The following is a 25410-nucleotide window of genomic DNA, read 5'->3' as shown; positions in this document are numbered from 1 at the left end:
GCCTCCACATAGAGCCTGGGACTGCCAGAACCCTGCCATCATGACTAGATACAAATACAAAACAAGACTCCTTGGCAGGATCCTGACAATTCGTTGCCACTTCCACTCATTTTTTTTTTGTTTTTTTTTTTTGTCGTGTTGAGTATGCTTGGCAAAGTAGAAAATGGACTTTGTACTACTGACGTGTATTACATACAGGCCAATGTCTTTTGGCTGTCACTACAACAATGCTACTGACAAGCAAACAAATTTTTTATTTTTCCTCTTAATCATAAAACTCATCTTGTTATACTTTTCAGGCATCTGTATTAAATGTTATGAAATTGTCTGTCAACATGATTTTAACATGGACATTAGCAATAAATACAGTCCTCACTGTATGGATTAAATGTGCAGCTGCGAAATGTATTCAGTTAATAGTAGTGAGGGGTTTTCATTTTTTTAGTGTAATGAACATTGAACACCCAAGACAGCTTTGAACCCCCAAGACAGCTTTGAACACCCAAGACAGCTTTAAGACGGCACTGCTTCAATATACTGATAAACATTAGTGATGGTCAACCCGGATCTTTTTAAGGATTCGGGTTATTCTGAGTCACTCACTAATATGATCCGGGTTGTGCGAGTCACTCGAGTCACTTGAGTCACTTGGTCAAAATCTCCCAATTCCAATCGCTAAGTCATACTAATGCCAACCAAGCAACTCGGATCACGCGTGCAGCTACGAGTTTAAGACTCCTCTGCTCACAAGAAAGGGCTTATGTGACCTGAGGAACTCGTAAAAAACATGCATGCCCGTGGTAACATTATCAATAACATAATTGTAAAAGTTTGGTGTTTAGTTTCATTTCATAACGACAAATATATCAACACCACATTTAGAAGATGTCAGGCTTGGTTGACTTGGACGTGAGAGGAACGTGTCCTGTCTCAGATTGACTTAAAAGATCCACGATAGGCTTCGGTTAATCTTGTGAGTGAGTCCCAGACAGAGCCGCTCGCCCGCTCCTGCACGGGTCCTGTGAGTGAACCACTCACGTCACTCTGAGTGACTCAGTCAACAAGAGGAGCCGTGTACGTCCGTCGGTGGCGGGTCTTTCCAGCAGCACTGCTGCAGCAGTCCTCGTATTTAAAAATGTTAAACATTTGCAGCTTCTACCCAAAACATTGTGCCAGTCAAATATTTCAACAGATTAGCCTACATGAGTCAGTGGGTTAACAACACGAGCAAGGTTTCTCCTAGCCCAGGATTCAAGCTCCATGAGTTGAGTCACTCTCTGTGTGAATCCCCGAGCCGCAGACCAACTCATTGTCGCGCGCACGCATCCCTTTGTACTCGGACTCGGAGCTGCAAGAAATAATGATCCGGAATAGCAGCTTTTGGTTCACTCGGTACCCCCAGTCGACATTTGGTGATGTAAATTAACTCGTTGTTGCAAGTTATAGAACCTATGGCAGCTTATGTAGAGTTATTTGTTGTAATTCTGTTGTAAACATTTGAAGAGCTTTGTGTTTGATACAATTTCTCATTTTTAATGCAAAATCTGAGAGGACTCAACTGACTCGGGTTAATGGTCACTAAGGACTCATGGTTCTCGAGTCATTTTAGGGATCGGGTTAAATGATCCGAGTTTCGGGTGACTCGCTCATCACTAATAAACATACAGCTGTTTATGTTCACTTAAACAAGAAAGAAAACTTAGTGAGCCCTCGTGTCTGAGAACCATATACGAGCTATACACGCTGGCAAACAGGCGCGTCACCTTGTGGAAACGCACAGTCACACACTCATACAGTACAGTATATTCACTGCAGTGGTGGATCTGCTACTTTTCTGTTATGTTTGATAAGATATGCTTTTTGATTACAGAAATTTAATTTAACCATTCAAACCTGACTCCAATTGGCTTTTTTGAGGTCATTAAATCAAGGGTTCACTTTTTTTTCACGAGCACTAAGAGGTTTTTTGGTAGTTCTCAATAAAGACATGAAAGATCAAAATGTTTTGTGTAATTATTTTTAGACACATTATGTTTGTCAATGCCTTTGACTTAGATAAAGTTTAGATCGCATTTTATGACAAATTTATTCAGAAAACTATGATATTCACATACTTTTTCTTGCCACTGTAAATAGAACCATTACAATGTTAATCTATGAAGCTATAAGCTTCCTCCTTGAAGTACCTGTTATTGTTTTTGAAGCAGAATAGCTTGTAGGTAACATTTAACCCTGGAGAACCCATGGGTCAAATGTGGTCAATGTTAATTGATGCTAAGAGAAGGGTTCTTGGGTTCTCCAGGGTTAAACTACACTCTAAAAAAAGGTTCCTTGAAGTTCTATATAGAACCATGGGGTTCTATACTTGGCCAATAGAACCTTTTACCAAAAAAAGGGTTCCATATAGAGCCCTTGGAGAGCAAAGAACCATTTTTATTAAAATGGTTCTATAATTCACGTTTGTGACTGAAGTGTAAACTAAAGATTACATAATATTTACAGACCTACAAAACTCATTTACAAACCTACACAACTCATTCCCAAGTACAAGTTTGTACATTAGCATGAAACTCACAGTGCAGTTTGCGTTTTTGGTGAATAACCAGGTGTTTTCTTTATTTTGTACATTCTATATTGCCAATGTTTAATTTAACCTGAAGGGGCATTAAAACAAATAATGGCAAAAGTGCCCTCTAGTGGCGTATATATGCGTTGCACCACAAGCGAAGATGAGCCTCGAGACGTGACAGGTTTTTTTTCAAACTGAGGAGTTCGGACTCCGGACCGGCATTTCTGCTTGTTGGTACCCTGAGGTAAGTAAACTTTCTACATTTTTGAAACGATATTACTGAAATATTTAGTATAATTAGTTAATATTTATTTTGTTAGAGTAGGTCTTGTGCTAAATAGTGATACTAAGCTACATTTATAATATTTACCTCAGTTAAAAAATACTGCTGGTAACGTTAAAGCACTGACGGGCTTCCTCAACCGTCAGTTATAAAAGCTCTGTTAAATACATTTTGTTACGGGTTTTAATGAATTACGTTACAGTCCTGCTTTATTTCTTTGTCATTTTAAATTAATTTGCCAATCACAATAAGACAGCTGTGTTGTAAGGAGACAAAATTCGAGACAGGAGTGTAATTTAAATGAAGCGCGTGGTCAAGGGAACCGGGTGGAAGACGGTGGAAGGGAAATGATATGTAAATGTTTGTCGCAGTTTTACACATATTCCGTGAGTATTTTTCGCTTGTTCACGAGTGTTTTATTAGGGTTGGAGCTAAACTCTGAAGGAAAGTGGAAACTGCTGGCCACAGTTAAGAACTTTCCTCCGGTCTGTATTATAAATGCACGATTGCAGTGCAGCGTTCGTATCCACAACAAGTCTAGATATGCATGTTTTCTGTGATGCACACAATGAATTAATGTGTTGATAGCTGTTAAGACACTTACATTTAACATTCAAACGTTTTAAAAACCAAACGTGTTCAGGTTTTTATGCGATTTTGTTTGTGAAGTGTAATTTATGCTTTTTTCCTTTCCCTCACAGATAACCATGGTTAATAAATGGTCAGTAGATGACACGTCACTGGCTTTAAAATATAAACCCCATTGATGCAAAAAGGTAAGGTGCTTAAAGGGACCTCGTAAACCTGACTTCTGTCACTAATGTTCATCAAAGAGCAAAATAAAAGAAATCTGTGTTTTGTAGCTTTAATGATAATTCGGTAACGCTTTAGATTACAGCCCGGAAAGTACTGCGTAAGTACAGCGAATTTACAGCATATGTTTCTGTAATTATAGTGTACTTATAAAGTAGGTACGTGTAATTATAAGGGAACAATTTATAATATTGGTGGAATAAAGGGGTAACAACCAGGATATATGCAGTAAAGTACTGCGTAAGTGCAGTGAATTTACAGCGCAAGTTTCTGTAATTATAGTATACTTATGAAGTACGTACGTGTATTTATAAGGGAACAATTTATAATATTTGGGGAATAAAGGGGTAACAACCAGGATATATGCAGTAAAGTACTGCGTAAGTGCAGTGAATTTACAGCGTAAGTTTCTGTAATTATAGTATACTTATGAAGTACGTACGTGTATTTATAAGGGAACAATTTATAATATTTGGGGAATAAAGGGGTAACAACCAGGATATATGCAGTAAAGTACTGCGTAAGTTCAGCGAATTTACAGCATACATTTCTGTAATTATAGTATACTTCCCAGCGGGCACCTTGATGTCAATTTGACGTCAAATATTAGGCAAGATTTGATCAAGATGCTGCAAAGCATCATTTCAAAGTTAGATTATACATTAAGTCCTTCTGGTGGTTAATTTGTGAAAATATGAGTTTTATTCCATACTGAAATTGATTATGTAAGTATACGGGCCAACATGTTTGACATTGAGTTGACGTCAAATCAACGTCATGTTAGGCGTTCAGTTGATGTCAAATTGACATCAAATTGATATCAATGTAAATTTAAAATAATAAAATAATTAACTGGGGCCTCAAAATGCATCCATTTGGCACATATGTTTTGAATCATATGTTGTTGGAATTCTGCATAAAAGTGGACTTCTGCAACTTCTGTGGGTAAAACAAACAAACAAACAAAAAAAACTATTTATGTGAATTACTGATAATGAAATAATTAAGCGAACAGTAATTATTATATTTGACAAAAAAGGGCAGCATTTTTGCTGTAACCCCACATGAAGTACTTTTTTTTTTTTTATCATTTTTTATTTTTAGTGATATTATATACTTTAAAATTAAAATACATTTGCTGTAATTGATAATGAAATTTTAATACCCTATAATGTAAGCATATAAAGTATTACAACTACATGGTAATTTATGGAAAATTTACATTAGTTAGAGTTTTCACAGTGAAAATGCTACATATTTTTAAATTATTTAAATTTTCTTGTCTTTAACTGATAGATGCAATGCTAGGGTTCTTAAAAAAAATCATATTTGTTTAAAAAAAAAATTATTTTAATTATGAAAAATGTAGGACCTACAATGCCTATTTATATTCTCTATTCCTAATACCACCTGTAGATGGCGCCATAGCTTTTGGACATTCTTGGGTTTCTCTGCAGCTAAAGAATGGACTTCAACAATTTATTTATTTATTTTTGTGTGTAAATTGATGCAAACCAAGGATGACAATGTTATACATGTATACACGGAAAAACATAAAATAAAAAATATTTGGAAGATTTATGACGTTGATGACCGTTGAAACGCACGTCATCACGTCAGGCCAGCTGTGAGGGAGGGAAGTCGAAGCAGCTCGAGAAAGTTGGCGCTTTTATCAGGTGAGTAATAAACATCTCATGAAATAAAACATAATTTGGTGACTTTAAAAACTTAGAAGATTGTGTTTTGATTAAATATTTGACGTTGCAATGATTAATTTGTTCTTTTTGTGAATTGAAATTACCCGTTAGTTAATGTAACATTACTGTGAAGGATTCTGAGGTAATTTAACAGAGTTAGATCCATTAAGCAGATAACTTGTTTTTTAAAATGTCTACGATTTTGAAATGTCGCGAGGAATGTTAGTTTTACAGTTTTTGTTCGTACTAATAAAAGTGATTCAAAAAATTGTCCACTAAAGTTGGATGCGAAATTAATATGACGTAGCGTAGGCAACATCATTGTTTTGCTTTATCAGTGCAGTTGGATCGTTGAATCGGTAAGTTAGGCTATACTGTAACTGTACACAGCGAGTTCCCCAGTACGACGTTCTCGCACACGAATGACATTTGAACCGCTTCATTTAAGCTATTGAACTTTTCAGTCATATGTCGTGTTGGTAGTAAAAAATCTTGTGAAGGTGGTGAAAAAGGTAGTAAATTCATCTCTATGATTCCTGAATATACCCTGATTGAATCATTTAAAATAAACCACAGAGATTGCAAGATGTGAATGAGCTTTGATCATTTAGTAAAACTGGTTAATTCAGTTGGCCATTGTGGGCTAAAAAGTTAGTTAAAGGTGATAAAAAGCTTTATTTTATTAAAAACATTCCTGTTTGGTAAAATAATTAATGTTTTATATACATTTTTACTTAATAATTGTCATTTTAATCAAATTTTATTAGAAATAATAAGTTGAAGTCACTTTGGGTAAGCCACTTAAAGGTACGGTAGGCCTACGTGTGTGTACAAGTTAAGATCAGGATGACACCACCTCCGCCTCCTTTTGTGCCAGGAAAAACCCTGAAAATAAACCTTATGAATGTAAATGACAGTTTTAGGAGATGTAAGCTGCTGCTCATTCCCCCTGATATTTAACACCCTGTCTCTCTTGTCTTTGTCAGATCGTTTGTTTGGAGTCTCTGTTTGTTCCAACCATTGTGTTCCTTCATGCTCCTCCAGAGACTACTATCCGGATTGTCCGTGCCAGTGTTGTGACTCTTGCATCTTTCACCGTGTAATGTTGTCCGGGGCCCGAGGGTGAGTGGGTGCTCTGAATCTCTCCCTGTGATTTGCTTATCCAGGGTTTTTTCCTCTCCTTGTATGTTGTTAGCCTATATGTGCTGTTTGGTGTAACAATGGACCGAGTTCCACATAGGGCTGTCGCGGTAACCGCAATCCTGTATTTCCGCACTGCTGAGAAGCTTAACCGCATGAATGACACGTAACCGCAACAACCGCGCTTTTCACATTAAATTCATATATAGCTATGCCCTTCTTGTTTTTCACATCATACATGTATAATAAAGGCCAAATAGATTGTCAAGAGTTAAGAGAGTAACTTGTTTTCCGTAAATTTCAATTCAAAATGTAATACTATACTATTCATATTTCGTTAAATCATACAGTGAATGTGTGAAAGAAGTGAAACTAAGATGACAGAATAGCTGCGTCGTCTGCATCTAGATGCAGTTTTAAAGATTAAAATTACTTTAAAGTCGCAATGAAATTGAAATGAAAAACTATATATGTATTTTTAATATTGTGGTATTATTAACAAATGACTTATCTGTGAGCTTCATTATTTTTTAAAAATTCGTGTGTGCTCATAATCTTTAATCAAAAATGCAAATCTCCTCCCCTCCTCAAAACGATCTCTCTTCACTTCCGGTCAAAAGTATGGCAGGTGGGCGGGGTCCGGGAGAAGATCGCAGTGATTAGCAATTAGCAACACGACCCAACTTCAAACGATCCAATCAGATCTCGATGGACAAATTCAAATCCAGCCCTGCCTTATTTCATCTCAAAAGCCGTTTCATTCGGATATACGTCACCACGGGGAAAATAAGGCAATCGCTACTTCCGTTTCATGGCGACTTTAATTTAACTGATCAACACAAATACAAAGCACCATAATATAACTGATTGCTTACCAGCATTAAAACTAGGGCTGCACGATTAATCGTTTTTGAACCGAAATCGCGATTCGGATGGATGCGATTTTCGAATCGCAAAAACTGCGATTATTTCGATTCAGAACTATCAAAAATAACAATCATCTAGTACGCAGTTTTTGACAGTTCGCTTCATGCGCATTTTACGTTTGATGCAGTTTAAACCAATAGAGTGCATTAACACTGAGGTGCTGACTGAACGTCAGATAACGCCATTGCGCAAGCAGCAGTTCAACTCCCCAACAAAGTGTACGGCCATATGATTTCCGCGATGCGAAAAACACGGACAGAATCGCGAAATGCATACAAATGGAATTAACTGCACAATGCGGAATGTCATGGAAGTTGGCAGATTTTGGATTAGTCATTTTTAAAACCCATTATAACTCATTAACCGGCAAATGAAAGGACAGAAATGCGCGAAAACATTTCCCTTTTGTGTAATGTTGGACTTAAAGAAAGGTGTGTATATACGTCCGTTTCTCGTCATGCATCGCAAACAATGACAAGCGCCTCATCAGACTATAAGCAGGTTTCATTAAAGCCCGGAACACAGCAGACAAAAGAGGTACAGTATAGTTTCTTGCACGCGCACATCTGCATCGCTTTGAATATTTACAGGCACGAGGGTTCATGAAGCGCGCACACAGAGACAGTGGTGTCAAAAGTATTCATATTCATTACTCAAGTAGAAGTATAGATACTAGGGTTTAAAAAGACTTTTGTAGAAGTTGAAGTATCAACTCAAGCTTTTTACTCAAGTAAAAGTGAAAAAGTACTGGTTTCAAAACTACTTAAAGTATAAAAGTAAAAGTAATGTAAGGAAAAAAATGTCATTACGGAAAAAAGCATAGGCCGCGCCACAGGGGCCTATTGTGCACTACACTATCTCCTCTAAAACATGTTTCTAAAGGCCATAATAACTGTAGTGTTATATTAAAAATGTTAATGTTAAAAAATTTGGGATGCACTAGGGCCAGGGGTAGGCAACGTCCATCCTGGAGTGCCGATGTCCTGAAGATTTTAGCTCCAACCCTTACAAAACCTTGGCTACCTGTAGTTTCAGGTGACTTTTTAGACCTTGATTAGTTTGTTCAGGTCTGCTTGATTAGACCTGGAGCTAAAAACTGCAGGACATCGGCACTCCATGTTGCCTACCCCTGCACTAGGCTATCTGTTTCAACCACATACAGTATATGCCCATTAAAAATGAACGCATTTTAATACAACGCAAACAAATACATTAAAGCAGTGGTTCTCAAACTGGGGACCGCGAGATGGTGCCAGGGGCCCCAGTTTTATAATATTTTATGAAATACATTACTTTATTATAAATTCTGTGTAATTAAACTTCAGAAAAATAAGGCTACTAAACAAAAGCAATACATTGTATAATTTAATATGTTTTGTTTAATTCAAATTGTAAGTTTTAGAATGTTTATGTCATACATTTTCTTTTGGGGGCCGCGAAGGAATCCACTGTACACAAGGGAGGCGCAAAAAAAAAGGTTTATAACCACTGCATTAAAGAACCATATATGTGTACTACTGAGCATTAACATGTGTTCCATAGAGAGGAAGATATGATGACTAGTTGCCTATAAATATTGTAATGGTGCAAAAAGTCAAACTTCAGAGCAGTGGTGCCCTCTTTAGTTAAAAAACAACAAAATCACACACAACTAGTATGTGTAAGAATAGAAATATGCTATTGTTATCATTTATAATTTTATTTTGACAGCAACACAAACTACAAATATGCAATTATATATTATAGCCTATATTTCTGCATCTGTACTTGTGTTAGCTAATGGACTTTAGCTTAATCTAATGTGAGCTGAACTTACATGTCAGTATACTTACATATTTCTTGTAAGTAAATTATAAGTCAGGTTTAAGGAAACAGCTGATGTCTATTAACAAAAGCAAAAGTTGGTATGTATGGTTATGTGTTTTGATTGATTTAACACTCAAGCATTCAGCTAAGTAGGTTTTGTTAATGCAAATAAATTTTAGGACAGTTATTAGCATATACAAAACAACAGATGTCTTTGGCATAGATATATTTGCCATGCTTCAAAACGCAATGCAGCAGAATGTCATTTAAGTTGAATAACTGAAGTTACGTGATATAAATTGGTATTGTTACACTATTTAAATCACACAGATGAGTTGGTGTCAGCAGCCAGCTATATATTTACACAGGCTTGTGAATGTGAACTGACCTGAAAGTGATGCGCAAGTTTTATTTCGTACTTTTCCATTTGAAGACAGAATGCCGCGTTCTGTTACTGTACAAACGGATGGCGGATGATATCAAAGCATCGCGAGAGCAAACTGCTCCGCATGCTTTCTAATCGCTCTCGCGGTTCTTTTATGTTTATCTTTGCAGTGCTATCGAACATACTTTTGATCATCTGCAGTCAGCTGGGGGGCGGGGATTGCGTACAAACCAATAGGGTGTCGGAATGGTGTATGTTTATACTTCTCATCCAACCACATTCGCATTCATCCGGATGATGCAATTTATCAAGATAGGTTTTTTTAACTTTGACAAACCGGAATGTAAAAAAAAGAAAACAAGTCGAAATAATAGAAGTAACGAGGCGATTTTTAAAATGTAAGGAGTAGAAAGTACAGATAATTGCGTGAAAATGTAAGGAGTAGAAGTAAAAAGTCGTCTGAAAAATAATTACTCCAGTAAAGTATAGATACCCAAAATATCTACTTAAGTAAGGTAACGAAGTATTTGTACTTCGTTACTTGACACCTCTGCACAGAGAGCAGTCAGCACACGCGTGATCACTAAACTTAAGTTTTCTTTCTTGTCTAAGTGAACATAAACAGCTGGATGTTTATCAGTACATTAAAGCAGAGCAGTTTTAAAGCTGTCTTGTGTCTTAAAGTGACAGATGGTAACCTGGTGCTTTCTGTGTCAGAAATGTTTATTACACACCAAAAATTAAAATCACTCCTTACTCTTAACTGAACAAGCTTCTGCAGCTCCACATTTAAAATCCTACAGTGAGGACTGTGCAGTGTTTTATTTGTATTTTTTGCTTATGTTAAATCATAGATTCTAATAACTAATATATTTACATTTATTACAGATGCCTGAAAAGTAAAACAAGATGAGTATAGTCTTATGATTAAAAGAAAAAACTAAACATTTGCTTGTCAGAAGCATTGTTGTAGTGACAGCCAAAATACATTGGCCTATATGTTATTTTAAATAAAACTTTCAATAAATTTTTGTTAAACTGTATTTTCTTAATGTTCTTAGATTAAAAAAGGTGTGTCTGCAGAAGAGCAAAGTCCTGCAGACACCTTGGTACAATGTTTAAGAGGTCTTAAATAAACAGTAGCACAGCATCTTTCTTTGGTGCTATTAAAACCACCACAACAATCCTGGATGTAGCTTTTTTATTATATACCAATGAATCGCACTTTAAATCGCGAATCGCAATTTTGTTCAGAAAAATCGCAATTAGATTTTTTCTCCGAATCGTGCAGCCCTAATTAAAACCACTTAAAATAAAAACATTTAGTTTTTTTCTTTGTGTATCTACAGCGTCCGCTCCGTGGATGAGGAAACTGCAGCCATTAATGCCTGTTGCTTTATTATTAACTGACTGAACACTTGACTCTTACCTGGACATTTAGATATTAAAGTTTTTTGTCACCAGTCTCTGCCTGAAACATTGATGATCATCTGCCGACCTGATTGTTTCTGCACGTCCTCTATTTTACAGAGAGTTCGCTTAATTAACGGCTTTTCGTTCAGTCCGCGTGAGCTAAACATTTTTGTTCTGTAATTTGTTCTCGCATAGGCTATATTTCTACATATTTTTCGACCAAGTTACACTCGGGATATAATTTAAGTTGTTATAGATAGCATTTAAGCTTGATCTGAAATTATGACAAATCAGTCTAAAAATGATCCATCCAGATTAAATTAGCCAAAACAATGATTTATTCGTTTTCATACTTAATAGATACAAGTTAATTTATCTACTAATATACTATTGAAATTGCCATAAATAAATATTCATTGCCTTCTATATTGCATTCGTTTTGTACATTTACAGGTGCATAAATACGGTCTAATTTACATGTATTTTTAAGACACTGCTTTGTTTTGTATTTGCCGATGCTATGTAAATTTGCACTTAAAAAAACTTCTTGTTAAGAAATTGTTCTTCAATTTATTTTAGTTTTTTCAAAAAATATATTTATATAATAGTATAGCTTGTTAATCTTTTTCTCATAACGGAAAGACATTTAAAACCGCATAGCGCGCTAGTGAGCCACGCAAAATCACTGCAAGGGAAATTCCTTCACCACGACAGCCCTAGTTCCACATCTTTCCCCTCACCAAACACATAAATACGATTACTGTTATCATGTATATAATTTGTTATCTTTTTTCTTTTATCAGAGTTCTTACAAACAGATTGATGGCAACAATGTACATGGATGGTTCAGGGGTGAAGAAGGCCTTTAAAAAACACGGCTATGTTGTGTTATAATAGGTACTACATTACTTATTTTGTATGATTAGATGATGTACTGTTGTGTGTCTATTCAGTGTTACCCATTGTGCGGAAGACTTTTATCCATCACAGATGCACAGTGGCTATACTGTAGGGGTGTAATAATTAATTGTACAATTATTATGCCCAGTTCCCTTTCAATACGGTTCACTTCGCATTGCGTCAGTTTAGCTGACGCTATGGGGGGGAAACTCCTGTTTACTCCGTGACTGAAGCCTATTGGTTAACGTCTGTACAAAGTACAGACCAATGAAGTTTGAACCCGCGCGGGATGCACACATCCTTATATGTGACCCGTCACGGAAACCAGGGACTCAAGTCGGCAGCACAAGTTTCGAGAAAATGAGAAACAAAGTTTTTTTTTTCGAAATTTGTGATTTTCGTTTTATTGCAGAATCTGTTAGTTGAGATCACGAAGAAGCCTCTCCATGTTTGAGATAGCAGTTTTTGTATATTTAAAAGCGTACATTTTGCGGTTAAAATAGGCTTGTTTTTCCGGAGATTCTAGCGTGCAGCGGGGGGCGTCATTGTCTGTGTGTATATTTACATACTGTATAAGCTTGTGTTTTCGCCTCCGCCCCCAAAGGGAACAGCGTGACTACTAAATAAGGATAGTTCGCCCAAAAATGAAAATAATGTAATAAATGACTCACCCTTATGTCGTTCTAAACTCGGAAGACCTCCGTTCATCTTCGGAACACAGTTTAAGATGTTTTATCGTTAGATTTAGTCCGAGAGCTTTCCCCTTCATTGAAAATCTATGTATGGTTTCCATGTCCAGAAAGTTAATAAAAACATCATCAAAGTAGTCCATGTGACATCAGTGGGTCAGTAAGATTGTGTTGATGCATCGAAAATACAGTTTGGTCCAAAAATAGCAGAATTACGACTTTATTCAGCATTGTCTTCTCTTCTGGCTCGAGCGTGAAGTCACGTGACTGTAGTGACGCGCTGCCCTGTTCCTCAGACATGTTTGCTAAGTTTTTTTTTTTTTTTCAAACTTATAGCCTGCGTCTCCCCAGACTGTAAAGCTCGGGCTCACAAAACAAAAGAAAAATAAAAGAAGCTGGGGCGAAACAAATAACAGTCAGCCGCATCGTACGTCAGCCGCGTCACTGACTTTATGCGGCGCCGCAGTCGGATGTCAAAGTACCGCGAGAGCTCTTCAAGAAATCTTACGGAGTAGTTTAATTTCGACTCGCTCTCGCGGTACTTTGACGTCATCTCTATGTCAGTTCTTGCAGCGCAGCATGAGTCCAAACACACAGAAGTTACACAGATATCGTTGTATTCTTCATATAATTGGCTACATGTTTTGTCTATCAATATTTTCCATGAAGTCATTGGCTGATGGAGGAACGAGCGAGCGATTGGTAACCTCTCTAAAGGATGTCACGTTTTCGACGGCGCTGTTTGGATGATCTATTATACTACTTCCCTATTTTAAATACAAACTTTGAAGGCGGGTTCATGTGTTTAACGGAGTGAAAGCTCATATGCCCTTACATGTTACGATTTAAATAGTCTTCAGATTATATATTAGATTGTATTACCAGACATTTATGCGAAATCTGATGTAAACAATCTATATTTCACGGATTATATGCATTTGTGGACAAATATGGTCATTGGATAATCTGAAACAGACTGGATTCGACTTGTGATCCCCACAAAGGTAAAAGAGTAATGTTTACTTTTGCGGGTTGTCATTTGGTCATAAAATACTACATATGATGCTAGAACATCTCAAAAAGGGTTTTACAGGGGGCATGGCTTAGCTAAATGAGATGTAAATGAGCCTTATTGTCTCCCCCAGCTGAAAAGAAGAGTCCCTTTCGTCTCGATTTTCTCGGTTTGAGTATTTCTGAGTTCCTATATTCAAATGGCCACAACTTCTCCAAATCTTATCAGATTTCCATGTGTTACACATCGTTGGAAAGCTTAGAAACTGCACTTTCAGAATCTGTGAATAACTCAAAATGCCCAGATCCGACTTGTGTCCCTACTTTCCGTGACTGGTCACATATAAGCGCGGTTCAATCGTCAGGAGCTCATTATTTTCTCCTTCAGCGCGAACCTCTCGCTGCTCCAAAGAAAAGAAGAAGCCTTACCTCGCCGTTGACAAAAGCCCTGCAGCGGAGTCCAGGCCTAGCATCTTCCCCTGCCGTTTTCCGGCTGAGAACCGAAGAAAGCAGAGTTCAGGTCTAGCGTCTTCCCCTGCCGCTTTCCGGCCGAGAACCGAAGATAGCCTTTGCTTGCCGTGGTACGAGCCCTGTGCAGCGGACACATGCCTGACGAGGTCTCCCCTGCGGCCGCCCGGTAAGATCAATATTTTTAATATAAAGCTATAAGCTAAAAGAGCAGGCGCTGTTGTAATAGCGTCCAGCACAGCGGCTCGGTGAGCCTCTCTGCTATGACTTTCCTCCGAGCGCGTTACCAGTCTGGCACCTCCCACGCCAGGACCGCGCTTATGCTTTGGTTGTCTTATCCATGTTTCATGCTCCCCTTGCTGTTCCTCTCTCGCCGAGATGAACACACTGCGAGCCATGAGACTAGATGGATGCATAGACAAGCACAAACACACTCTAACCCCCCCCTGTGTTCTGTCACACCGCAACCGTTCATGCTTACAGAGTCCCTTCGCTCCTCTCACATTCAGTGGCGAGATCTCTGGCACATATATTAATCCCCCGAGTGTATCGGGTGATACCGTTCATACGACGCATGGCTATTCTGTCTGTGTTGCTGCTCCCCTCTGCCGTTCCTCTCTTGTTGAGATGAACAAGCGGGGAACCGTAGAACTGGATGCATACGACAAGCAAACACGGGCGGTCTGCCCCTGTTCTCTGTCATAGCACAGCCACTCGTGCTCCACGCTCGCGGAGTCCCTCGCCCCTTTCCCCACAGTGGTGAGGTCTCTTAACGGCTTAGTTAGCATGCGGTATTACGGCTCACTGCCTCTAAATGCAGCTGTCTAGTGTTCAACGATTACAGAGCTTCATGCCCCTCCCCTCCTGGAGCGGCGCGATCTCATTCGTCTGCTCGATAGGGCGGATTCGCCGCTATTGGAGCACCAAGAACACTCATTATAAGAGAGCTTCATGCCCCTCCCCTCCTGGAGCGGCACAATCTCATTCGTCTGCTCGATAAGGCGGACACGCCTCTATTGGAGCGCTAAAACACTTATTATAGAGCTTTACTGGCCTGAGCCTGTCTCACTTCGGATAGCTCACTGTTTGTCTGCCCGGTCATTTCTCTCTGGTTTAGACGGAATCAGAGGCAGAACGAATTTGTTTATAATATACTGAGGCCTGAATACCTCCCTTTATTCAGTCCCGTCCTATATCAGTGCGCTGAATATTAGTACATTCTTATATACCCGGTTTTTCTGCCCTTTTAATAAACGGCAAAACCGCGGGCCTCACGGCAGACTTCCTCTCTGCAATGGGTTCAGTCTGACATTAAACCACCTAGACATACTGCTCTGCTCCGTGAGCCGTTCGGTCACCGTCACTACTGAGGCTTGTGCACCTGAACGGCTGAGCTCTGGTCTCCGCAGCACAGCTGCATCAACAGAGAACGAAACTGTCTGGGAGAAAGGGTTAAGTCGCGCCTCGGCTGGACTGCCCTGAAATGTTTTCTGTGTGCTGTTTATCAAAACATACTGTGTAATACTGTCGGTTATGCGACCTCACTATAGTGGCGAACGGTATTTAATTCCTCTAAAAAGAGTAATTTCCATGCTTAGTATACTGTGTATTGACACCCACGGTTGTACGGTGTCTCTAAACACTTTATCGCCTTACTGACAAGCAATCAGTAATACGCACACATGGCCCGCTGTCCATAATTCTATCGACGCTTGCCGAAAAAACCCCGGATGCCCATATACTGTGTATTGACACCCCACGACTGTATGGTGTCTCTAACACCTTTCTGCCAAATTCGCTCGCAGCCGAAAAAACCCCGGTTTGGCCATATACTGTGTATTGACACCCCACGACTGTACGGTGTCTCTAACACCTTTCTGCCAAATTCGCTCGCAGCCCGCCTCAGTTTCTCCGCTACGATGCTGATGGCGCAAACGAGCACGGTCTTACGGCTGTTATTCTCTCTTCCTAGAGAGACGACAGCCTCAGACTTTTGCATGGCTCCAAGCGTTTGAATCGCGCCCTCTCCGGACGGCCACTCAAAGGCTTACAGCCAAGCGGTTTATGACGTTTTTCGGCCATATAGCTGATTTATATTAGCGGATCCGAAGACGCTCACACCTCCGCTCCAATACTCGGAGATATTAAGGGTAATATCAACCTCAAGTGAGCTTGCTACCCGCCACAATAAGTTTCAAAGCTCAAAGCGCGCGCACAGTCAGATGCGCGCGGCATCTCGTTTAGGACGGACACACGTACCCCTCTAACGAGCCTCAGAAAGCTGAATATCGTGGCATTCTGTTCATAAGTCCACTTCAGTTTGACTAAGCAAAGGTCCCGCCCCGAGCTGACGGCCGGGACGCTTATGCTTAAGTTACACACGGCTGCATGAAGTGCTGTCATTACGAGCTAGCCCAGCATCTGCTGTGGGTTGAACACGCTTTACAACGGCAATCAGCCTTCTGCGCGTGGAACGCCGTTTGTCTCATATCAATCACCTTGTACTGCGAATACGGTACATTAAGGGGATGATTTAGCACTGCAGCACTCTCGACCGTGTTATTGTGATAATGCGGTCGGGCAAACTACGGTGGTTTCATTATTTACCGAACCAGACTGAGATCTCGCCCCCTGAACAAGCTGACGAGTCATCTCCTTTATAAACTCATTGCATCGCTTTATAAGCTACGTTCAATCAGAGTGATACGCATCTCATGCTTAAACTACCAAGATTCAAAATATTAACCTGCCTTATGACACATTGACGCAAGCTGCTAGGACCCCTTTCACGAGGCCCCTCTATGAAATATGTCCTATATAGAGCCCACTCTGTGCGAGTTTGGCTTCTTCATGAACTTGGTCTACAGGGGTATCTATATTTGATATCTGCTACGCGGCCGGCTGGTCTTCGCCGTCTACGTTGTCAGATTGTACAGCTTAGACGTCCCTGCCCTACGAGCGCAGGTTCTCTCGGCTCAATCATGCACGCTCATGCGTTTTATGTGTACACCACGGTGCGCTCAGCGAGCTCACCAACGTGACTCTGAATTTACTTATCTCGCACAGCCGCGGCGCGCTCGGTACCTCGCCGTCTTGTGCTATGTTATGTGCCCCCGGTGCGTTTAAAACCCCACCGTGTGCGCGTCAACAATTTATATGGTGCTTACACATTTGCTTTAAAGCGGTGAATATGCCGGGTATAGGGCCACACGCAGTGTCTCTCCGGTAAGGCACTTCAGTACGTTGTGTATGCACGGCGTGATGGGATTACGTTCCCCCATAGCGTCAGCTAAACTGACGCAATGCGAAGTGAACCGTATTGAAAGGGAACGCTTAGGTTACTCACGTAACCCTGGTTCCCCGAAATAACGGGAACGAAGCATTGCGTCTCTTGCCGTGCTACAAACGTCTACTCAGCGAGTGTTATTCGGCTGCGCGCTTCAGTCGAATAATAATGAGCTCCTGACGATTGAACCGCGCTTATATAAGGACGTGTGCATCCCGCGCGCGGGTTCAAACGTCATTGGTCTGTACTTTGTACAGACGTTAACCAATAGGCTTTAGTCACGGAGTAAACAGGAGTTTCCCCCCCATAGCGTCAGCTAAATTGACGCAATGCTTCGTTCCCGTTATTTCAGGAAACCGGGGTTACGTGAGTAACCTAAGCGTTTCTCAATAAGTTATGGTCAAATGCTGCCACATCCAAAAGCCAGAGGGCGCTCTCATGCATAAACTCAAAATATGTTATATATGTTATTTATCTACAAATGTTCAGACAATATTAAAAGCACAGGTTTTAAAAGTGTGAAATCTGTTATACCTATGCCACCTTTAGTTAAAGGTCACGTTCTTCTATATCCCTTTTTTTAAACCCTAGTTAGTTTGTAATGTTGCTATAATAGCATTAATAATACTTGTAAAATGATGAAGCTCAAAGTTCACTCCCAGGTGATATATTTTCTTTTACAGAATTCCTCTGAATACCTCAAAGCCTACAGCCTACTTCCCGCTTTAATGACCTCAGTAGAATTTTTTTTTTTACTAAACTCCGCCCACAGGAATACGTCAGTCATCTGCTTAGCTAACGGCAAGCTATGCTGCTATCGAATCACAACACACTAAACAAACTTCACAATCAGATAGGGCTGGGCGATAAATCGATTTTATCGATTAACTCGAATGTGTAGTTTAACATCGATTTGTTTGAATTAAATCGGTTTCCTCTTTAACATCCGCTAACACTCCCCTCTGTGCTCCCGTAGTTCCGAGTGGGCTCAGCCCTCCCCCGCACGTTTGCCATAGAGATACCAGGGCTTGCAAAATTTTTTAATCCCTGATAGCCCTTCGGGCAGGCACTCTTTCATTTTTGGTAGCCCGAAATTAATTCAAGTAGCCCGAATAAAAAATACACTGTTTAATGTAGAATATTGATAAATCCTGGATTTCCATGTAAGCCAACTATTTCTGCCCATCCCCAGCTAACAATTTGGTACCCAAAACGTTCCCCTAACATTAGTTTTTGGTTTCTAGAATGTTATTTTCCAAGGTTTTTGTTTAATAGCAAGGAATGTTTTCTTAAAGAAAATAAACATTCCCCTACTGTTATTTTTAGGTTATTTTAACATTCCCCTAACGTTAGAATAATTGAATGTTATATTACTGAATGTTATATTATATGAATGTATTATAACACAGGTTATTTTTAATTTAATTTAATATAATAAAATACCTCAACACATATTTAGATAACATGGTATTTTATCAAATATATAAACAACCAGTGACTTTAACACAATATAGAAGACTTAAAACAGATATTTATTATAAAGGAATAAACATTTAATTCCCTTTAGGTTAACAGATCTTACCATAGCCGTTTATTTTCACTAGAATAATGTTAGACTCTGAGGTAAAACGAAATGACAAACACACATTCTATTCGCTTTAGGTAAATGTAATATCTTACCACTGCTGTTTAGTCACCTATCAAAAGCTTCTAACATTATATTCTCTTAATAGCATAGACGTGTCAAATAGATCGGAAATCACTCAAATATATTTTCCTTCTCATATATTTAAGTTACTACCTGAAGAAAGAAAAAAGAAACGCTAAAACAATGTTATTCTATGAGGTAATTTTTTTTTTAAATGACTTGAGTTCGCGCTGAGCACAAGAGCAGGCAGGTGCTTGTGAAGAGTGAAGCCGGGAGAAGCGCGTGCAGAGGGTCGCGTGCAGAGGGTGAGCATGTCACGCTTTCTGTTTGTGTCACTGTCACGTATTAGTTACTCAACTTTTTTGTCCTAATTTCTAACCATTGTCGCTTCGGTTTAGGGTTAGATTTACATAAAATTACATCCTTACCTAAACAAACTCTAACCCCAACAGGTGAAATCTGGTTAAAGTTTAGAAAATATAAAAGAATAAGCCTTGTATCTTCTTTTTATAAACCAATACTTAAAGTGACAAATACTTAAAGTGACATATAACACAAGCACCAAATCTAACCCTAAACCGAAGCGACAATGGTTTGAAAATAGGACAAAAAAGTTGAGTAACCAATACGTGACAGTGACACAAACAGAAAAGCGTGACATGCTCACGCTCAAACACGGCAAAGCATGACATTTTCACGCTGCTCCATGCGTGAAATAGTCACGTAATTTCGTGATATAGGGTTGGTGTGTCTGTCTGTCTGTCTTGCACTCTTGATGCTTTAGAGTTTCACCCATTCATTCATGCTGTGCACTTTTTTATATCGTGGCTGATTTGTAAATTGTACACACACAAAAACATTTTTTTTTTTTCATATTTTCCCATTCATTTCCTATTATTGTACTAGTGTAACAAGTTTTTTCTTTTTTGACATTCTGTTAAATATATAAATATTTCTCTACTTGTGTGATTACAGGTGGCAATTGCATCAGAGGGAGAAGACTTCACAGTGCCTCCCTATACATGGATGTCAGCTGACGTCAATCACTTGTCTTCCGCCATTTTGAGGACCTGAAGTGGTCGCAAAAGAACTAGAAGCTATGCCTTCAATATGCTGTGAGCATCAAAATCGCTATTTTAACAACACTAAGAAGGCTCAACACAACATGATATTTTGCTCGAAGTATCGCCTATGTCTCTACACGTGAACTCGAGCATTGAGAACATTGTTTGTGAACACAGAGTTAACTAAAAAGAAGGTTTTGAACAACTCACTTTGGATGATTTGGCGTCCGCTCGCCGCTTTCTTCCCAGTCAAGATGTATCGATCTCCAATTGCGACGTAAGGAGGGAGGAGAGTAAAGATGATATCTCCTAAAGCATAGTTCCTTAAAAATGCACGGATAAGTCGTTGTTTTGTTGCAAGTGAAAAACAATATTGACCTTCTAGTTGAAAAAGGAGCCTTATATGATATTCATTCATTCGCATTCGGAAATCGATTATTTACGTCTGGCAGAGATGACGAGCGGACACCATAACAGCCAAAGTCAGTTGTACAAAACCTTTCTTTTTAGTAAACTCTGTGTACAAAAACAATGTTCTCAATGCCCGCGTTCATGTGTAGAGATCCAGGTGATACTTCAAGCAAAGTTTCATGTTGTGTCGCGCCTTCTTATGTTGTAAAATAGTGGTATTTCGGTAGCAGCGGACAGCGGCTGGAAGAACGCATCAGGGATCGAGAAGGCATAACACCCTAACCAAGATATATTTTTTTAAAGTAGCGTTTATTTTCATGACAGTCAAGATGCGACATGTTGTCTTTCGTAGCTTTTTACTGTATCCGTAAGAATCATAGACAGTAAAAGATAAGAAATCCGTAAGTCGTAGCAAGGTAGCCAATGCTTGTCAATAGCCTACTGGTACTCGGTAGGTCCTCAAGATGGCGGCATGACGTAAAAGGTCACATGACTGAAATCTATCTATACTGCAGGGACAACCTTGCAGTCATATGCAAAGGATTCGCTGAAATTTCTTTCATCCTGCCCCCAGCTGAAATCGAAAATTGAAAAAATGAAGGCTGCAAACAAGCTGTTGCCTATAAAAAAAAACAAATTTAGGGGTTAATTATTTTCAAATAATTAAATTGATGTTCTTTTGTTAAATTTTTCATTCATCGTTAGTTGTTTTGACAGTTTCTTGTTATTCTTTTAAAATTGTTAGTATTTAATATGTTATAGTTTGGATAAATATTTTTGTTTTAAATAAACTTGTTTTGGGTTAAATTAAGGTGTTTCTACTATGCTTTTAAATTTGTAATTTAGTTCTTTGTTGATAACTTTGGCTGAAATTAGGTTTATCTACACCAGTACTCTAGTATTGAATTTACCCTATAACTACACAGAACAAGGGGGTAACAAGTGCCACTTTAATTTACAGCCCGCAGATGTTGTACTTACTCTGTAACTACGTGAAACAAAGGTGTAACAAGTGCCACTTTAATTTACAGCCCGCAGTTGTCATACTTACTCTGTAACTACGTGAAACAAAGGTGTAACAAGTGGCACTTTAATTTACAGCCCGCATTTGTCATACTTACTCTGTAACTACCTGAAACAAAGGTGTAACAAGTGCCACTTTAATTTACAGCCCGCAGATGCTGTACTTACTCTGTAACTACAGGAAACAAAGGTGTAACAAGTGCCACTTTAATTTACAGCCTGCAGATGCTGTACTTACTCTGTAACTCTACGTGAAACAAAGGGGTAACAAGTGCCACTTTAATTTACAGCCCGCAGATGCTGTACTTACTCTGTAACTACAGGAAACAAAGGTGTAACAAGTGCCACTTTAATTTACAGCCCGCAGATGCTGTACTTACTCTGTAACTACAGGAAACAAAGGTGTAACAAGTGCCACTTTAATTTACAGCCCGCAGATGCTGTACTTACTCTGTAACTACGTGAAACAAAGGGGTAACAAGTGCCACTTTAATTTACAGCCCGCAGATGCCGTATTTACTATGTAACTACATGAAACAAGGGGGTAACAAGTTTGACTTAGACTGTAACAACACAAAATATTGTATATTTACACAGTAACTACAGAAAATAGTTCTAGTTTTGCTTGCTTTGCTTTCACTATAGTTGCCTTGCCTATTTTTAATTTTGCTTGATGACCCAAAAAATTCCTGTACTCTTTTTCTTAAGGTAAGTAACCTTTGTAATATTAAAAATATAGGAATTTATAACTTCGTCACAATCCCCATTTCCATACTTTACCATCTGCATTCCTGTGCTTACTGATAGTGATCGCAGACTATTGTCACAGCTGTTTATTCAATACAGTGGGGGTTAAAGGTGTGGTCTTCTGATTGGTCAGTTTAAATGTATCATGTTAGGTTTAGTCACATGGTCAAGGGATAGAGAATAAAGGTCTTGGTTTTCATGAGCTCTGGGCTTTTGCCTTTTTGCATTTGCCTTTTGCTTGCTTCCCTCTGCTTTTCTTCTTTACCTGAGTTCTTGGGTTTAGGCCATTAAGATTCCAGTTCTAAATGGTGATTCTCTTTCATCTAAACTTTCTTTCTTTCTCTGTTCTCTATCTTATCAGGTAATATCTCACATACATTGGAAACAGTTAATTGTTTGTATTAAGTACCCTTTCATGCATTTATAGTGTAATCATTTCAATTGTTACTTTAAGTCAGTACTGTTACTAAACCTTTTCATTTACAAATCTGTTGTTTAGTTTTGATTTAGTGTTAATACTTAAACGCTAGATATTGCAATTTATATATTTATATTATAGCAATGCTCTCCCACATATCTTGCTATTATAACTGCACTTATTTCCGTCGTTAGTAGGTTGCAGAAGGGTGATAATTGACCAGAAATACACAGTTTTATAATATCATGCTGTTAACATTTCTCAGTCATTTTGGCATTCCTACAGACTGAACCACTGTAGTGAATCCACCCTTACACCTTTATTGAAAATTCTAAATAAATTGTATCGTACTAATAAATAGCATAAACACAACTGAATTTCAAGTTTTGTTGTTCAGTAATCTCCATCACATGCATCATGAAATGAAAAAATATGGTACCCCGTGGTTAAAAAAATACTTGGCCTAAATATATTGTATACCTATATTATTTCAAAAATATATGTGGTGTATGACTATGATTGAATGAAGACCCAGCGTACGTTACAACCATCTCAGAGGTCTCTTCTGAATCAGCGCAGTTTGTGGAATCCATGTGAAAGCAGATGACGCCAGTGTGATCACCACGCACCAGCTATATGTGGAAAAGAGTATGATCGAGCCAATTCAGTGAATGTGTTTTCTCGCTAAATTACTCTCAAACATAAAATTGTTTTGCATGTAGCCTACACCATATCACGTAGGCCTAATATTTGAATCGTTAGCCAGAGGTTACTTACTGTATAAATAATTTGTAATTTCCCACGTCTATGTTGCCATGTAATATTAAAATAATTAGCCCTTAGTTATAACATACTGCATATATTATTTGTATTTTTCCTGGTTGTTACCCCTTTGTTCCCCAAATATTATAAATTGTTCTTTTAAAATTACACGTATGTACTTTATAAGTATACTATAATTACAGAAATGTATGCTGTAAATTCGCTGAACTTACGCAGTACTTTACTGCATATATCCTGGTTGTTACCCCTTTATTCCCCGAATATTATAAATTGTTCCCTTATAAATACACATACGTACTTCATAAGTAAACTATAATTACAGAAACTTACGCAGTAAATTCGCTGTACTTACGCAGTACTTTACTGCATATATCCTGGTTGTTACCCCTTTATTCCAAAAATATTATAAATTGATCCCTTATAATTACACGTATGTACTTCATAAGTAAACTATAATTACAGAAATGTATGCTGTAAATTCGCTGTACTTACGCAGTACTTTACTGCATATATCCTGGTTGTTACCCCTTTATTCCCCAATATTATAAATTGTTCCCTTATAATTACACATACCTACTTCATAAGTACACTATAGTTACAGAAACATACGCTGTAAATTCGCTGTACTTACGCAGTACTTTCCGGGCTGTAATCTAAAGCGTTACCGATAATTCTTATGTATTTCATTTAGAATTTAGCACTAAAGACTAAAGTGTTTGAGGACTTAATTTAAATTATGTATATTTCACACTATTTTTTTATTGAACATTGTGTTGTGACGTTACTGCTTATTGTTTGTAAATTAAACCGCACAGAATTGTCATTCAGTAGTCCAGAGTCTTTTATTCAACTAGTCATTTCGACTTGGACCGCTAGTGCTAGTGGCAGTTTTCAAATTCTGCTCTTCACTCAGAAATAAACATAAGTTCATTCCAAATACACCACAAATGAAATCATAATAATGTAATAATCTCAAGAACAAAAACATTCAAAATATTTTCAGATACCAAATATATATAAATCAAATATTTTCATTTAAACCCACTTTTCCATGTTTTGAACTCAATCTGTAGTCATATTGTAACTGTTGGACATGATCTTTCTCGATTTGTTGTTCTAGTCGTACCAATTCCTCCACAGTTGTTACACGACCTTGCAGTTGGCTAGCAAGATAAGGCTTCATATTTTTCAAAGTCATCTTGACCAGATCAGGCTCAGTTAGTGCAGGCTTCCACCTTTTACACAGTGCTCTGTATGTAAAAGCAAAGTCTCTAATGGACTCTCTCTCTCCTTGAGTTCGTATTCTGACACGCTCCGCAAGCTCATCTTCATAATCCTCTGACAGGAAAGCAGTCCGGAATGAAGACTGAAACTCACTCCAAGTATTTATTGTGCCTCTGGCTACCTCCCACCAATCCCGTGCGGTGCCATGTAAAACTGTCCGAAAAGTGGCTAGGATCTCCAGATCAGACAGAGGATGTAATGCAAGGAAATCTTGACATTTTGTTAAATATGGCAAAGGATCTGAATCATCTGAAATTCTTCCAAAAGTAGGAAAGTTCAGTTTTAGATGATCGCTCTTAACAGCAACAGCATTTATAGGGGGACACACATTGGCCTGGGGCGAGGAATCATTGTGAAGATCATCCTCCCTTCCTTGGGGATCCGTGCCTCTTGACAATTCATTTATTCTGTCACTTAGAAGTTCAAGCTGAGAAGTCCAGAGAGTGAGATCTTTTTGTAAAGTTTTGCTGTGCAATCTTCATATCTTGCTGTATTTCCAGTTGAAATTGTTCCATTGTAAAACGAATATTTGATGACAATGATTTCTCAATGTGTTTGAGTTCCTCGGAGATTAACAACTTCATTGTCTTAACCATATGGTCAGCCTCTGTCTCAGAATGTTGTCTGGTAATCAATTGAATTGTT

At 38.5% G+C, this 25410-nt stretch overlaps 1 long non-coding RNA gene across 1 annotated transcript; it reads left to right on the top strand.

Annotated features, from left to right (window-relative positions):
* The first annotated feature begins 5001 nt into the window (after positions 1 to 5001).
* LOC135779963 (uncharacterized) lies at positions 5002 to 21463 on the top strand. Its single transcript, XR_010544916.2, has 4 exons — positions 5002 to 5341; positions 6349 to 6484; positions 11837 to 11930; positions 20011 to 21463. It is a non-coding gene; the product is annotated as an uncharacterized lncRNA (long non-coding RNA).
* The last annotated feature ends 3947 nt before the right edge of the window (positions 21464 to 25410 follow it).

This window comes from Paramisgurnus dabryanus, chromosome 19 (assembly GCF_030506205.2).
Source record: "Paramisgurnus dabryanus chromosome 19, PD_genome_1.1, whole genome shotgun sequence".
NCBI lineage: Eukaryota > Metazoa > Chordata > Actinopteri > Cypriniformes > Cobitidae > Paramisgurnus > Paramisgurnus dabryanus.
The sequence above is the reverse complement of the archived record's forward strand: the minus strand, read 5'-3'. Positions and strand labels throughout refer to the sequence as shown.